Source organism: Lissotriton vulgaris, chromosome 7, assembly GCF_964263255.1.
Source record: "Lissotriton vulgaris chromosome 7, aLisVul1.2, whole genome shotgun sequence".
Classification (NCBI taxonomy): domain Eukaryota; kingdom Metazoa; phylum Chordata; class Amphibia; order Caudata; family Salamandridae; genus Lissotriton; species Lissotriton vulgaris.
In genome coordinates, this window is record NC_141695.1 from 451347508 (window position 1) to 451358237 (window position 10730).

The following is a 10730-nucleotide window of genomic DNA, read 5'->3' on the forward strand; positions in this document are numbered from 1 at the left end:
AGGCAGACGTGAATTTCTAATAGGACAGACAGAACTTATTGGAAATTGGGTTACTAGTTGATTGGGGTACGGGCCATGGTCAAGCAGTAACCACACAAGTAAACCTCAAATAAACCTGTGCTCAGCTCCCTGGCAGCTTGGCACAGAGCAGTGAGGCTTCACTTAGTTGCAATGTGTAAAGTATTTGTGCAACAGTTCAAACAGTAAAACAGTGAAAATACCACACAAAAGATCCCCACCAAGATAGAAAAATAGAGATTAATTTAATAACGAAAGCAAGACCAAAATGACAAAAATCCAATCAGAAGAACTGGAGATACCAAATGTTAATGTATGTTTTTATGAAAAATTGTGCCCAAAGGCATTAAGAGCCAACTTTGGATATATGGTTGCACTGTACTGGGACAAAGTAACAAATTCAGGCCAGCTGTGATGGAGCGTGGGCCAGCAACAGAGGTGCATCGAATAGCGGAAGCAATGTGTCGTTTCAAAATGCGGCAAGGATGAGGTATGAGGTCCAGTGTTGTCATCGAGGATCCCGTCGACCAGAGCTTGTGAAGTGAACTCCAGCAACAAGAATGATTTAAGCAGCCTGGGTGATGCATCCGTCCTGCAGAGCTGCAAGACTGCGATGCAGAGTCCGGCATTGTTGTCAAGTCTGCTGTCGAGAGATGCGATGGCCTGTGTTGGGGGTGCATTCCGCATGGAGGTTCCGAAAGGTGATGTGAGTTGTAGCAGCAGCGTGAGTCTTTGCAGCCGGTCCAAGCCATGCAGCAGGAGAGGTGAGTGGGTCCTGCTCAGCATTGCACTGCGCAGCTGAGGAGGTTTGTCTGTTCAGTTGGTACCACATGGGCTAGCAAAACACCTTAGACCCACTTCCATGGGTCTAGGACTAGGGTGGCACCACTTGGCAGGGAAGGCTCACAGATGCAGTGTCCAGGTGCAGTTGAAAGATAGTTGGAAACCTGTTATGTCCCTATTGCTTCAGATCAGGTGGCCAGCCAATGAGTCTTTGGAGTCCCTCCGGCTTCTTGGTTCAAGAGATGCAAGCCCAGTCCTTAAAGGGCAGCTGGTCAGCACAGAAGGGCAACAGTTCCGTCAGAATAGCAGTCCAGCACAGTGACAGACTTGTTAGCAGCACCGCAGTCCTTCTTCCTGGCAGAGTATCAAGAGGTCTGTATTGAGATGGTGGTGTTTGAGGTCCTTTTTTATACACAGTTATGCCTTGAAGGAGGGAGAAGCTTCTAGAAGCATGCCTTTGAAGTGCACAGATGACCTGCCTTCCTGGGGCTGGCTCCAGACTAACTACAGGGGGATATTCAGCCCTTTGTTTAGAAGCAGGAGACAGCCTATTAAGGTGTATGTGATGCTGGGCCTAGCTCCTCCCTTCCATCCTGCCAGTAGTAGCCAATGCAGGGACACCTAAGCTCCTAACGTGTGTGACTGTCTTGGAGGAATTTACAAAGTTCACCTGCTAACTACTTCCAGTCATGTGACCAGAGAGAGGCTGCAGACATTAAATGGCTAAGGCAAGAAAATGCCAGCTTTCTAAATTGGCATTTTCAGTATTTTACATTAGGATTCGAGAGACACCAAACATGACCCAGATATCTTTTCCGACTTGGAAATTACACTTATAATATTTAATAAGACAACTCCAATGTTATACTATAGGAGAGATAGGCCTAGCAGTAGTGAAAAACGAATCTAAGAGTTTTTTACTACCAGGACATGCAAAACCTAAAGGTAAATGTCCAACATTTAAACAAACTACACCCTGCCTTTGGGGCTGTCCAGGGCTATCTTAGGGGTGACTTATACGTAATAAAATGGAAGGTTTGGGACTGTCAAAATGTTTATTCTGCCAGGTCAGAATGGCAGACACGGGCTCTGCAATGGCAGGCCTGGGACATTTTTAAAGGGCTACTTAAGTGGGTCGAACAGTCAGTGCTGCAACCCCACTAGCAGCATTTAATTTACGGGCCCTGGGCACAGGTATTGCATGTTACTAGGCATGTTTAAGTAAATTAAATATGCCAATTGAGTATTGGCCAAGGTTACCATGTTTTAAGGGGAGAGGACAAGCACTTTAGCACAGGGTAATCAGTGGGAAAGTGTGCAGAGTCCTAAGGCCAACAAAAACGAATTCAGCAAAAATAGAAGGAAGGCAAAACATTTGGGGATGACCCTTCAGAAAGGGCCAGGTCCAACAGACCTCCTCTCCCTTGGTTAACCTATGGACTCCCCATTGTGGTATAAATTACCCTCTACACATTATGTCCAACTATACCTGACTCCATGTAACCTAGCAAAAATATGAAATCCTCACCCACTCTTCTTCTCCATCCTCCACTCTCAGAGACTCCTCATTATGTGGTGCTTAGGTGTGTGCTGGGCTCTATTGCCCTTCCTTGTCTCCCAGTCTGCTTTCCAGTCTAACTGTATCTTTGGGGGTTGAGACCTTCAGTCATAATTACCTGCCCTTGACCTTTCCTCCAAAGCAAAGGCATTTCATTCAGGAAGGAGATTCTGATGGCTTTCTGCAGGGTTGAAGACATCTTACCACCAGTCTGCCAGATTGGTGCTGTGGGCCTTAGGTCCTTCGTGATTTCTGGCCTATTTTTATTTACATTCTCCATGGTCCCTCCCTCCTTTATGCGGGGGAAATAATGTTTGTACTTTCTGTTTCCTGCCCTGTCTGTGGATCTTAACTTGGTTTCCCCTCCTGCTCTGCCTCGACTTTTGAGACAGATGGGTCCATATCTTCCCCTTTGTTTGTGCCTTTATTGGTGGAGCTAGGGTTGTCTGCTGCTTTTTTGCTTCTTGCCTCTGTTCAATCTCTGTCTGGTTCAAAGCCCACAGGGGCAGAGTGTGAGAGTTTGCTGGACTACGGGTGGCTTCCTGATTTGGTAGTCATATAGTCCTGTATCTACTGGGTTTTCTGTAGTGTGGATTCATGCTTTGTGTATTGGGCCTATTGTTCATTGCTCCCCAATGCATTAGGGCTTGTGGGCTCTTGTTTCCTTCATGGAGGCAAATTACCTTTCAGCCCTTTCTTCTGCCTATTCTGGTGGCTTAGTGTTTCTCTGGTATTCATCCCTTCTTCTATGATGTCTATTTCAGTGCTTCTGGCCCTGGGCTATTAGAGGTTTCATTGGTGAAACTTTTTTTTCATCCTCAGTGAGGGTCTATTTTTCTTTTAAGGCCTGTGACACTTTTTGCTGTTAGCTTAATTGCTCACTCTCAGCCTCTGACCTAAATGTGGTTCCTGGCTTAGAGTTCCTGCGTCCTCTCTCCCTGTGGGTCTTGGTATGCCCATGTCCCTATAGGACTCTTCCTGATCAGGCCAAGCATCCTTAGGTGATTGTGTCCCTGGCTTCTGCCTTGGTTGGGGTCTTTCTTGTTGCTCCTGTGATGGTGTTTCTTTGGTCTGGCTTGTTTAGTTTAGCTGTGTTCCTGGGGCATGTGGTGTGCTTGGTGGTGGGTCTGTCTGGGATGATTCTGTTCCTCTGCATGGGGGCTACACTCCCCAGTTTGTTTTTTCTCACTGTTGCTATTTAAGGCCCTTGTTTTAGGGTGGTTAGTACAGGTTTGTGGGCATTACGATGTTGTGGACTTCAAACCAGAGACTGAGAAAAACCAAAGTATGAAAAACATCTGTAAACGAGAAATACTCGAAAGCGTATTTTACCAAACATGCCAGAAGCACCATTGCTTCGAAGGTGTGAAGGGCTGAACAAAATGCCACTTTCAGAATAACTGTAATATTTACCACTTACCATATTTAACACAGCTGTTCACTTATAGGAAATGATTGCAGAATTGCAAGCTCATGCCTGTACTGCAGTTTAAAAATAAAAAATAAACCTTTTTCCAGATGTAAACCCTCCTTTTTAATATGTTAACAATGGTGACATGAATTTCTGGAAATTGCACAAGATTATGTCGGTTTAAACCAAATTATGCCCAGTCCTACTAAGAACTCACTGGCAAAGAACTGTCTGTGGACTGGAAATATACATGAAGGTTGCCTGTTTAAAATTATGAAGATTTTTGGTGGGCGTCTCATCCAACGAAAGTTAAAAGCCTTTGAGGGCATGGCAAACATGAACTCCTTGGCATGGTATTCACTCAAAATCTTTGCCTTCACCCCTCCTGTTGGCTGCATTTGATTTTGTTAGGCTTAGGACTCTGTGCACTTTACCATTGCCAAGCAGCCTTAAAGTGTTAATGTTCTCTCCCTAAAATATGTTAAAATTGGCCTAAACCTAATTGGTAAATGTAATTTACTCGTACGTCCCTAGTATAGTCTACTACATGTACCAAGAGCCTTTAAATTAAATTCTATTAGTGGGCCTGCAGCATGTGTCTTGCCACCCACTAACGTAACACTTTAAAATATGTCTCGAGCCTACCATTGCAACCGGCAGTACAATTTTAAAACTGCCATTTTGATGTAGCAAAATAAAGTACAATTTTAAAACTGCCATCTCGACAAAGCAAATTAAACTACAATTTTAAAACTGACATTTAGACCTAGCAAAATAAACTTTTTGTTAGGTCAAAATCTTCCTATATAATACATCAATTGACCCCTAACGTAGGCCCTAAAAACTCACAGAGCAGGATGCATAGTATTTAAAACAGAGGACATCTGGGTTTAAGTTTTATATGTCCTGGTAGTGAAAAGCTCCTAAAGTTGTTTTTCACTATCCTAAGACCTATATCTCCTGTTGGTTAATATTTAGTTGCCTCATTACATTTAATAAGTGGTAACTGTGGATTGGGAGCAGAACAAGATATGCTGTTTAGATACAAATTAATTGGAAAATAAAATCCTCTTTGATAGTAAAGTCAGGTTTTAAGTCAAAATTCTGAAATTGGCACTTTTAGGACGTTTCCATTCTATTCTCTTAACTATTTGAACGTTTTGCAAGTGTCCGGGGTCACACGACAGTGAATGACTCTGCTGTTGGAGATTGTGTATTCCTCCCAAGCCGTGGCGGAAAGGGGACTAAGGGCCTGATTGATTTATTTATATATTTATTTATATAGCGCCTGAATCGACCCCTGAAGGGGTATCGCTGAGCTTCGGGCAGGCAACGGAAAAGCTGAGCTACTTGATCATGATCAGAAATTGAAAAGAATAGTCTTAAGATGCTTCCTGAATTGTAGGTAGTCGGGGCATTGCAAATGCATGGGGAGCTTATTCTAATAAGGAGGGCCCAGGTAGGAGATGACCTTTCCACCCAGCCTGGCTTTTCTTACTCGGGGGACCACAAGAAGAGATTTATATTCAGAATGAAGGGACCTAGAGGGCAGGCAGGGTGTGAATTTCTCAGACAGATAAGCTGGCCGAGATTAAATATAGCTTTCTCACGTATTGGGAGCGAATGAAGCTGACGAAAAAGAGGGCGGGAAGCAGTCCTGGGAGGGGCATTATGGACCAATCGTGCCGCTGTGTTCTTGACCACCTGCAATCTGCAGAGCGAAGACTTATTAGCAGAGACCAAAAGGCCACTGCAGTAGTCCATACGGCTTAGTATGAGCGCCTGACTCAGGGGCTTCCGAGTTGAGTCAGGAAGCAAAGGAAAGCATCTGCATAGTAGGCCCAACATATGAAAACAGAAGCCAGCTTTATGAGCAGCGTGCTCCTTCAAAGTGAGAGCCTGGTCCAAACGAATGCCTAGATTCTTGACAAGGGACTTGGGACGGGGGAAACACCAAGGTCCGCCAGCCACCATTAGGGGGTCCATAGAAGAGCGGCATCTCCAAAGAGCAAGATCTCGGTCTTTCCAAAATTAAATTAGAGGAAATTACTTCTCATCCAATTTGAGGTTGCCCTCGTGCCAGAGGAGAAGGCCAACTGTATAGATGGAGTAAATTTGTCAAAAGAAAATAGCAGCTGCGTATTGTCTGCGTAAGAGATGGGGATAAACCCACAGGTCCTAGGAAGGTTGGCCAAGGGGGCAACGTAGATGTCAAACAACGTGGGGCTTAAACATGAGGCCTGAGGCACTCTTTTGGTCAATTCCATAGACGCTGAAGGATGCTCGCCAAGATTGACGGTTTGGGAGCGAGAAGATAAAAAAACTCGTCACACACTGGAAAGCAGAGTCTCTGAGTCCAATCTCTTTCAATCTCCTGAGCAATACCTGATGTGAAATCGTGTCAAACACAGCAGAAAGGTCTAACAGCACCAGAATCATAGATTGACCCTTGTCTAAAGTCATCCTGATGTTATCTGTGACCACTAGCAGGACTGATTCTGTGCTGTATGGGGGCCTAAAGCCTGACGGGGAAGGGTCTACGCTGCCCGTACGTTCGACATGGTAGCATAGATGTTTATTAATATGCTTCTCCAGTAATTTGCTCAGGAAGGGGAGTAGTGAGATAGGACGGTGATTGGAAAGATCTGTCAGAGGATCCTTGGATACCCTGTGCTGCTTTCCATTCTAAAGGAACATGACCATCTCTCAGAGAGAGATTAAGAAGACACTCAATGAAAGGAGACATTCGATAGGACAAAGAGGCTACGACTTTAGCCAGAATAGAATCTAGAGGGGAGCCTGATTTTACGGTGCAGAACAATGTTTCTACATCTGCCATGGTCACAGGGGGAAACTCTCTAGCAACTGGGGAGTTGCCTGTTCTGGCTGATCAGATGCCATGGGAACCGAAGGCTGGCTCCCTGGCAAAACAATTCCATCGTAGATAAGCTCTATTTTCTGCAAGAAATATTGTGCACTGTCATTACAAAGCATTTGAGACTGAGCCTCTAGATTGTCACAAGCCTTAGGATTAGTGAAAGACTGGAGGATTCGATAAAGGATTTTGGGAGCGTTACCCACCTGAGCTAACTGGGATACGATGTGAGCTTTACGTGAGGCCTTTATGTTTTTATGATCAGCAGACAGAATGACCATGAATCTGTCTTTATCCCTCTTGTCATGGGTACTATGACAGGGTCTTTCATGTTTTCTGCATAGATGTTTTTGAGCTCGAAGCTGGGGGGAAAACTAAGCAGTTTAGGGACGCTTAGAGAGATTAGGAAATTATTTCAGTGGTGCGAGTTGGTCAATGGGGCAGGAGACAGCAGGATTCTATTTAGCAAGAGCATCTTCTATGTTTTCTGGTGCAGTGTCCTAAGGAGCCAAGAAGGAGGTTTGGAAGTGCTCCGGGCTGACTTTCTGTCATTGTCTACAAGTGTAGTGAGTGATAGGGTTGGGGCCTTTCATCTCTCTCGGGTCTTGAATGAAAAATTCAATTAACGTATGGTCTGAATATGTCAGTGGCTAGGGAGGTTCAAACAGAATACTGGAAGAGTTGGAAAGGATAATATCCAGTGTGTGTTCAGCTGTGTGTGTTGGACCTTCGTTGAGCTTAGATAAGCCCATCAGAGCAAGGTCTGCCAAGAGCGTCAGTGCGTCGGTATTAGAAGTACATTCTCTATGGACATTAAAATGATTACGTGTTTGGCAGACAGGGTTACTCCATCACAAACGGTACGGATATCCCATCCACCGAAATACAATCCCATTATATCCTATTGAACTTGTAATTTGGCTGATGGGATATCCGTCATGTTTGTGATGGAGTATCCCAGCTGCCAAGCTTGTTATCAAGCCCTAAGTGTGGGCAGGATGGACCATCCTGCAATGATGGCTGGAACAATAGAAGATTTAGAAGAAGGACCTCCCTGCTGTCCTCCTTCCATAAGGACTGCCCTGCTGCTATGCTGCTGATAAAACTGCCTTGCTGCTGTGATGTCGAAGGAGAACTATACCTTTTCTTTGAACCCAGGACGACCAGAGTGACTTCAAGGGCTAGGTGGCTGACCTGCTCTATGAGCTACATGAACATAACAAACTCATGAGTCCTTGAACCCTGCTGCTGGCCTCGGATGATGTGAGTCCTAACCCTCCAAGTTCTGTTCTTGTACTCTTGGAAGTGGTGGTAATGGTCCTGCACCTGCCTAACCATATAAGCTGGAACGTGGAAGTTCTATCCCGAAACACTACCTGGAGAACCGACAGAAGACTGGGAACTACCTGCCAACCAATCCACCCAAGGTGCAACACCATTCTTCCTGACTTCGCAGTAGCTACCGCTATGTTCTTCTTCCCAGCAGTAAATCCTTATCAGTGGAACCTCTTGACGAAGGTATCTGGCCTCATGGAACACTCTTCAGCTGCAGCCTCCAGCTTTGTCCCACTGGAGGAATCCGACTTCCAGAAATTCATGTAAGTACGAACGTAACAATTTTAACTGCAACCTCGTCCAGCTCCTCCCATGTGACCATGCCTCCTAATTGGACACAGACGTCTGCCTTGCCGCGCTGAAGACTTGACCTTCTCCGGAAACTTTTAAAATAATTTTTCTGTGTCCAAAGGTAAGCCGAGACTGGGCCCAAGCCACCCCTTGTATATGACCCATGCTCCATCACTGTCAGTCTCAAACTTTGACTTTGACCCAGTCTCATGCGACCAGATGGCCACAGATGGTGCTTTAATCTTTTAGGCGTTAGATTTCACACACACACACAAAATAACTCTAGTTCTACTGGGTGGATTTAATACATTTTGGTGTTGTTTCATTTATTAAAATTCATTCGATTTGTTTAATGGATTTGTGAATCTTATTGTATTGCATTTTCATTTTATTACTGTTTGCATGCTGCATAAATACTTTACTCATTTGCTTCTAAGTTCTAAGTTAAGCTTGACTGTTGTTGTACCAAGCAATTAGAGGGTTATGCACAGGTTAATTTAGTGAGTTTTTTCATGGTTCACCCTGACCAGGACTGTGGTTGTTGCCTGAGTGGGGCTTCTGCCCCTCTCAACCAACAACCCAATTTCTTACATGATTTAGAACTGAAACGCTAAATAAATGTTCAACATCCCTAGAGTACAACATAGGAGTGATTCATTTAGTAACATCATTAATACATTACTGACTGACAGCTGGTACACTTTAATTTATAATAAAATAGAAAAATTCGGAAATATACCTTCTAAAAATCCATGTACAGAAACCTAGTAATATAGTAGTGCGTTCCAGATGGACATCAGATTACTCTAATGCAGGGAGGTGGCAGAGAAAGGAAATCACGGTAGAGGTATGTTTGAAAGCGGGAACATCTATTTTTATGAACCACTTTACCCCATAAACTTGAGGCTTCATACATACACGGAGAAACCATGATATTGCACTACCCCACCACTCATGAACAAATGCACTCCTCACCAACCCCAGTCAAGAAACTTTCGACTGATTTACCTATGACAGACTGAAGGCAATCTCATTATCTTAGGGTGCAGGTAAAAAGGGGCCTGTACCCCATAAGGCTCAGTCGACTGCCATTAACCGTTAGTCACGTCATGGCCTGGATATTGGTACGTCACCCTTGTTAGAAGCAGTTTGGGTGGACCCGTACAAATATGTCATCCATGTTAAAAGGAGTTTGGTTAGACCCCTACACACTAGGGAAACCTAATACTCCGCCGGGGGCCACAATAGAATAATGCAAAACATAAGAGAATAAACTCAATTCAAACATTTCTTTTCCTTTCATTGTGCAGGTTAAGCTTTTTTCCCCACTTTCATTTGCTTTGAACTTATGTAGATACTTTACCTACCTGGCGGAGTTGATTTGATGTGAAAAGCCTATTTCCTCTCAAAATGTAGGCGGTTCAATGCAATGCTAGATTTAAACCAGTTTTAACAGAACCTGGGCGGCTGGGCCCGATCTCCCGAGATACCTCGCGCGCGCAATGTGTGACAAGAGTCACCTTTGTAAGGTGTAGATATATGCCAGGGACTTCACAGAATGTTGCAATGAAGAGCAGGGCGGCACACGGTCGGAGTGCTACAGACTTTCAATAGTGCACTAATCAATACAATATCTTTCATTCAACACATTTCTTTTAAATTCATTGTGACAAAGGTGAAAGAAGTCACATGAATTACTGCAATCAATCGAACATTCCTCGAATCCCAGGAGGTGAGGTTACTGTCGACAGGCAGCAGTAGTTCGTCAGATTCCCAGTGACTAAAACATACATTTTAATATCACAACGGCTTGAGGGCTGACAGCATGGCTCAACAGGGTGTGGGCAGAAAATGTGCAAGACAATGTACAGGTTGCACCAGACTTCATAAAGTGCCCTCGAGTTTCCAATATCAACAAAAGACCTATTCAGAAAGATCGGATAGCGTGTATTATTTTTGTTCATTTCATTTGGTAAACGATGTTTAGCGGCATTCAAAAATGGTGTTACTGTTGGAAACCAGCACCTTCCTATAAACGAAATGAAGCAAAATAGAACACACACAAAGTGGTGCTAAATACAACTATTGTAAAGTCCACCAATCCGTGCATGTGGTCTCCTCATGAGAAGCTCGAAAGATGATGCTTACGATTGGAAAACATAAGAGAATAAACTCAATTCAAACATTTATTTTCCTTTCATTGAACAGATTAAGCTTTTTTTCCCCACTTTCATTTGCTTTGATCTCATGCAGATGCTTTACCTACCTGGCGGAGTTGATTCGATGGGGAAAGCTCGTCTCCTCTCAAAAAGTGGGTTGTTCAATGCAAAGTGCTGCTAGGTTTAAACCAGCTTTAACAGAACCTGGGTGAGATCTCCCGAGAGAACGCGCGCGCGCAATGCGTGACAGACACTCCTGGCATCCTTTGCATTTATTCTGTTTTTGGTTCCTCTGTGGTC

General features: G+C 44.2%; 1 protein-coding gene across 1 annotated transcript in view; it reads right to left on the reverse strand.

Moving 5' to 3' along the window:
- Window positions 1-9647, reverse strand: part of LOC147701840 (toll-like receptor 12) — a 135375-nt gene extending 125728 nt beyond the window's left edge. The window contains exon 1 of the mRNA XM_086928715.1: window positions 9639-9647. The gene's annotated coding sequence lies outside the window, so the exon portion shown is untranslated. The remainder of the gene's footprint in view (window positions 1-9638) is intronic.
- Between the last annotated feature and the right edge of the window lie 1083 nt (window positions 9648-10730).